The 6,664-nt window shown below is 43.9% G+C and overlaps 1 long non-coding RNA gene across 1 annotated transcript; it reads left to right on the top strand.

Moving 5' to 3' along the window:
• The first annotated feature begins 685 nt into the window (after positions 1 to 685).
• Positions 686 to 5,358, top strand: LOC115087558. The gene is made up of 2 exons (XR_003855538.1): positions 686 to 918; positions 4,930 to 5,358. It is a non-coding gene; the product is annotated as an uncharacterized LOC115087558 (long non-coding RNA).
• The last annotated feature ends 1,306 nt before the right edge of the window (positions 5,359 to 6,664 follow it).

Below are 6,664 nucleotides of genomic sequence, written 5' to 3'. Positions count from 1 at the left end.
TTCATTTGTTTGGATCATGGACCTCTTTGTAACCTTTAAAATGTTTGCTGACCACCACGTTTCTCTTTCATTTTTACATGAAGTTATATGACATATATGGAAAATTATTAATGAAATAAAAGAAATAAAGAGATGTATACCAGGACCATTACTTTTCAGGAAAGTATCACCCTCTTCTGCCCTATTGCCTCTCAGCCCTAACCCATTTTTGAATGCAGTTCCCTCCTCTTGGCCCCTGAGTGCCTTTCCTTCTGCCCTCTGGTCCATTTTCTTACCCTCTTGTGTCCTCTCCCTCCTGAATTCCATCCATGGCCTTTTCCTTCTTGCCCCACTTCCACTCACCCATGGCTCCTTCCCCTGTGCCCTTTCCCCCAGCTCTTTTCCTCCTGCCCTGCTAATCTTTCCCCTTGTGCCCCTTCACCTTCTGTCCCCTCTCCTTCCTGCCCTGCTTCATCTTACCCAAGCAGCGGCGGATTCCCGATGAAGACCGGCCCGGAGATTCGCCGCCCAGGAGATACCACGTGGTCTGCCGAGCTCGGCTCTGTCACGGCCGCGCTCGGCAGACCACGTGACTAGCGCGACCGGCCCACCGGGGGATGCCTGATCCCCCGATAGGCCAATCCGCCCCTGTATCCAAGGCCCCTGTCCCTTTCCCTCGAGCCTTCCCTCCTGCTCTTTCCCCTGTGTCACTTTTCCTCTTACCCCACTTCCTTCACCCTTTGCCCCTCCCCAGGTGCCTTCCCTCTGTCTGACTGCTGTGTCCCTTGATCCCTCCCCCCTACCCTCCTCCTCCTCCTCCCATGGTCCCTTCCCTCCTGCCCTTTGTCCCCTTCCTATTCTCCCCCATAACCAAGAGATTTTTACCTCAAGATTCCTTTCCCCACATTGTACTAAAAGAAAACTACCTTAAAGAGCCTGGTAAGCACAGCACTGGAAGAGGACAGATACCGGCTGCCTGCCTGGACTCTGCCCTGATAGCACAGAAATCATCAAACTGAAAGAAAAGCTGTTTCCCCCCCTTTGTGGCTGTGGTTACATTTCCATGCACTCTGTTTACGCTGGATCTTCTTTTCATTTTCTCTCTGCCTCCTCATTCTTTCTCTGTTTGAAGTGATGTATTGTCTCCTCATTTCTTTAACAGTTTAAATAATTTTTGTGTTTCAGTAAAACAGACAGACTTATCTACTGCATCTGTGGAAATATATAGAATAAGCAATGTTGGCTAAGTGGTCTTGGATCCTTCTGAATAGTACAGGAAACAACATCAATCATTCATATTTTTCTACAGGATTACAAATTCAAACACCCCCTCATACCCCTACAGTATTACCGTATGTGATTGCAAAAGAGATGATCTACATCAGTGGTTCCTAACTTCTGTCTGCAGACCCCGGGATAATCACAGTGGGGTCTGCCAGAAGCGCAGCTGCCCAGAAAATGAGCGGGCTCTGCACTAAGGCTGCTTCCTGTGCGGTGTAGAAGAGCCCAGTCCCGCGATGCTAAAAAGGCGAGGAGCAGGGCGAGCTGCTGGCAAGGGCCCGATCAGCGCAGAGAGATGATGAGGAGCGCACTGCTAAAACCCCGGTACCATAGTGAGAAGAGCAAATAATAAAAATCTTAAAACCCAGGAAGTTCTAAATAAGCTCAGGTTTATTATAAGACTACAAATTACATGCTAATCATATTATAATGAATTTTATATATTTCTCCACACCAAATTCTGTTAGGAGAATCCACTCAGGATTTTCATTAGGTCATATTCAAACAGAGAGATCTGCTAATTAGCCCTTCCTACAATGCTTAGAAGGTAGATACTAAGGGGTAGATTTTACAAATCTACACGTGCGCGTACAAAAATACACGGGATTTTATAAGATACGCGCGTAGCCGCGCGTATCTTATAAAATCCGAGGTCGGCGAGTGCAAGGGGGTGCACATTTGTGCACCTTGCGTGCGCCGAGCCCTGCGCGTGCTGCCCGTTCCCTCCGAGGCCGCTCCGAAATCGGAGCGACCTCGGAGGGAACTTTCCATTCACCCCCCCGCACCTTCCCCTACCTAACCCACCCCCCCGGCCCTATCTAAACCCCCTCCCTACCTTTATCTTAAAAGTTACTACTGCCTCCGGGCAGTAGTAACATATCGCGGCAGGCGCGCAGGCCCCGATACAGGCCACTGTGTCGGGGCACTCGGCCATGTCCCCGAAACGCCCCGAGCCGGAAACACACCCCGAAAACGCCGCGTCACTCCCGATACGCCCCCCCCAGGCAAGACCCGCGACTTACGCACGTCCCGGGTCTTGCGCGCGCTGTTGAGCCTATGCAAAATAGGCTCGGTGCGCGCAGGGGGTTTTTAAAAGGGTTACGCACGTACCTTATGCACGTAACCCTTTTAAAATCTGGCCCTTAATGTAAAAAAATGGGGACTACACAGAATTTCTGAAAATAAGAATGCTGATGAAGGAGGATGTACAGACCAGCATTTGCCAGGAAATTCTTGCATATCTCTCTGTAATGATGTCTCAATAGTCTTTTGCTCTGGGTCAGTTTTACATCATTTGCCCATCAGTCACAGGTGATGCAAAGATTAGGGGGGTCACAATGGACTTCTTTCTGACATTTTTCCCTTCAGCCTTGCTGTTGTGAGGGCTGTGTTTTGTTAGGTCTTCACCAATGGTCCCTGCGTCCAGCTGTTGTTGAACTCCGTAAATTACAAGGAAATATCCTTGTGAGCCCACACATCTATGAAAAGATTGATCTTTGCTTTTCCCCTGGAGTCAGCACATTCAGCAGTTTCCCAGCTTCCTGCTGCTTCCATCTTTAATCATTCAGTAGTTAGCAGCAGTCTCTCACAGGAATCCATCATCAGCCATTAGAGGTGCCTGAAGGCCCAGTCCGAGTATTAGGTGCAGGGCACAACACAAGATCAGACCGATCGCCACACTGTGATAATACAAAATGTAAAAAACCCCACTGGGAACATTACATGTAAGAGTAAAGAAAAGAAGCAAAGACACCAAAAATGAAGACTTGCCATTTGCAGGAGTGCTCAATAAGAACATGCTATACTGGGTCAGACCAAGGGTCCATCAAGCCCAGCATCCTGTTTCCAACAGTGGCCAATCCAGGCCATAAGAACCTGGCAAGTACCCAAAAACTAAGTCTATTCCATGCTACTGTTGCTAGTAATAGCAGTGGCTATTTTCTAAGTCAACTTAATTAATAGCAAATAATGGACTTCTCCTCCAAGAACTTATCCAATCCTTTTTTAAACACAGCTACACTAACTGCACTAACCACATCCTCTGGCAACAAATTCCAGAGTTTAATTGTGCGTTGAGTGAAAAAGAACTTTCTCTGATTAGTTTTAAATGTGCCACATGCTAACTTCATGGAGTGCCCCCTAGTCTTTATTATCTGAAAGGGTAAATAACCGATTCACATCTACCCGTTCTAGACCTCTCATGATTTTAAACACCTCTATCATATCCCCCCTCACATCATTTAAGAGTTCAGATTGCAGTATGTCACATGAATGATATATTTGTAAAATATCTTCACTTTCTTAGTCTAGGATTAGTTGTATTTAATTATCCTACAAATTCCGCTAGCAACTTTTTGTGGGTGCATCAAGCATCTCTCGTTTGTTTCATTTTCAGCCTTTTTGGTTCTTGCTCCCTTTCTTTTCCCACAGTGTGACTCCTGGGAACACATCTCTTCTACCCAGGCATCTCTGATATGATTCACCCCAGCAAAGGTTCACATCAGTTCCTTCCACTGCAAGTCCCCCAGGGCTGCTGCTGCTGCTCCTGCTGGATGGCCAGTGCCATCTTGAAAACCATACTGCCATGAGCAAAAAGGGGCATGGTATGGGCGGAGCTAGGCTTAATGTCAAAGGATTAGGGGCTGTGCAGGGCCAGGGCTTGGATCAGGGATGAATGCTGATTGGTCAAGAGGCAAAGGGGATCTCTAAGGAAGTGATGGGAATTGTAAAGCTAAATTAATTGAACAGATGAGCAGACTAGATGGGCTGTACGGTCTTTTTCTGCCATCATGTTTCTAAAATTACAGCATTGATTAAATTTAAATTTAAAAAAAAACTTAATTTTCGTATTCCATTTGCATTCCAGTGAATCCAGTGGCATCAGTTTCAGACAGAGTCACTCGTATTCTTAAGGAGCTTCTTAATCAAATTTAATTTCCTATTTTTTAAATGTGTTTTTATATTTACAATTAAAAGTACTTATCATAGCTATGACTTCTTGCTGTTTCCTTCGATGAAGCAGTCTCCAAGCAATATTTAACATTCCACTATCGGAACCTGTCACATATCCAAGTTTAAAAAATAATCTGCTTCAGGGGTAAGTGTCGGGTTCTGATAATGATGATAAGCACTTTTAGTTGCAAATATAACAGATTAAAAAAAAACAAGTAATTTAAAATTAATTAAGAAGCATTCACTGTTGTCCATTTTTGTAAGGACTTTCAAGTGAGGTCTATGATTATAGTGAAGCACCAATTAAATTTGCAATATTAACGGTAGATGTGTATGAAGACCCTCATTAATATTTTGAACTGAGTGCTGGACATCACATTCTTAAATTTAATAAATCTAAAATTCTTAAATTCTTAAATCTATTTAAATACAATTTGTTAGTTTTACAAAATGGTTTTTATTTTGTGTGAGTTGCATAAAACAACATTCTGAGAATTGTATGCATCTGATGGTGTTGAGATGTTCAGTCCTCATCTTCATCCTCCTCTGAGATTCAGCGAGGTGCTGTAGTTCATCCGAGAATGCTGCAGAAAGGAGCTGATGCAGTTGCTTTACACCCCTGTTCCCTTTGAGATGTTAATGCTGGAAAACCCTGACCGCTGTCACTCTGAGTCTCCCTCACATCAAGTAATGTCTGTCCTTTATTTTCTTATTCAGAGATCGATGAATCCAAGAGAAGACACAAAGGGAGACATCCTGAGGAACCCACTCAACATCTGGAAATGACTAAAACTGTGTCAGAGAAAGATGGAGCAAGATTAACCTGCCCATGTTGTGCCTGGGGGAAAAACTGCTGGAATCAGTGCAAGCCAGAGGAAAGGCTGAGAAACCTGACAGGAGACTCCACTGAGAATGTGACTCCCTGTGAGCAAAGTACACAACACCTGAGAGAATTTACAGAAGCAAAACCATTCACTTATGCTAAATATGATGAAAGGTTCGTTTGGAAAGCATAACTGAAAGGACAGGAAAGAAACCATATACAAGCATTGAGTTTGCTAAAAGCTTCAGATGTAAATTGGAATTGAATTGCCTTAGGTAAACAGAATGACAACTATATAGTAAACTTCCCATATCAAAACAGTACCAAGTGCAATCATTCAAACAGGAACAACCCAATGTATGAAAAATCGACACTGCAAAAATTACACCAGGCCCTATAACACCTATCAGGAAAGTAGAACAAACCAGGCTGCTATAGATCCCTACGTAGAAAGTACACGCTAGCAGAATACCCTACCTCGGACACACATGCAGAACACAGACAGATAGGGTCACCAGCTTTCAACTGTGAACATTCTGAACACTTGGAGAAGGTGAGTAAGCTTTTTGCTGACGATGGCCTTCCACTTCCACACATGACTGTTACTGTCACCCTCCCTTAGAAGACATGCATTTGATTTGAGAGAAAATCATAATTACTTGTCATTTATCAATGTCACACAAACGTTCTAATAACTCATTGTGTACTAAGCTAATTAAATTATTCTTTTGTCTAGATGGGATTTTTAAACATTTTTTTAATATACTTTGAAACTTTAAGAATATAAAATTACATGACATCTTGTTAAATCATTTGTATTTTACAAAATTCAAATCTTTAAAATATAAAGTATCTCCAAGATTCCATTTATAAAATGGGAGAGAACGCAAGGCCGATAAAACACGACCACTAGAACCTTGGGGAACCGGTGAAATGTCTGCGGTACCTAGAACTGCTTTACCCTTCTGACAGCCCCAGCCTCTTCATTTTGTCCATAGCCCTCAACCCCAGCTGGGGCATCATCCAGTTCGGCAGCAGCTGGCTCAAGGGATCACCACACACCAGCCTCAGAACAAACTTTGCAGAGGAAGGAGAATAGAGAACTGGGAACGGGCTGATTGCATCGCTGCACAGATTTTTCAAAAATTCCCCCCCCCCCCCCAACACGTGTGACTGGTTGCGTGCGAGCATCAGATTTTATAACACGCGTGCGGCGGTGTGCGCATGTTATAAAATCGGCACGTCCATGTGCACGCGCCAGGAACTGCGTGCATATGGCCGCCCACACGTTTTTATTTAAATCTACCTTTTAGTGTTTGGGTAATTGCCAGGCTCTGGTGGCCTGGTTTGGCCTCTTTTGAAAAGAGGATGCTGGGCTTGATGGACCCTTGGTCTGACCCAGGATGGCAACTTCTTATGTTCTTAAGTAGAAACAGAAACGGGCAGACAAAAACTGAACTGGAAACTACAACAAGCCAGAGACTCTGCATGCAGTGCAACAATGGGAAACAGAAATATCGCCATTCCTCATAATACAGCAAATAAAATCAAGAAATATAAAACATCAATAATAGTATAGTCATACTAATAAAAGCATGAATATTTCAAAACGGCTGATGAATAGAACAA

This window comes from Rhinatrema bivittatum, chromosome 3 (genome assembly GCF_901001135.1).
Source record: "Rhinatrema bivittatum chromosome 3, aRhiBiv1.1, whole genome shotgun sequence".
In the NCBI taxonomy this organism is placed as follows: Eukaryota; Metazoa; Chordata; class Amphibia; order Gymnophiona; family Rhinatrematidae; genus Rhinatrema; species Rhinatrema bivittatum.
This window is presented reverse-complemented; position numbering and strand designations above follow the sequence as displayed.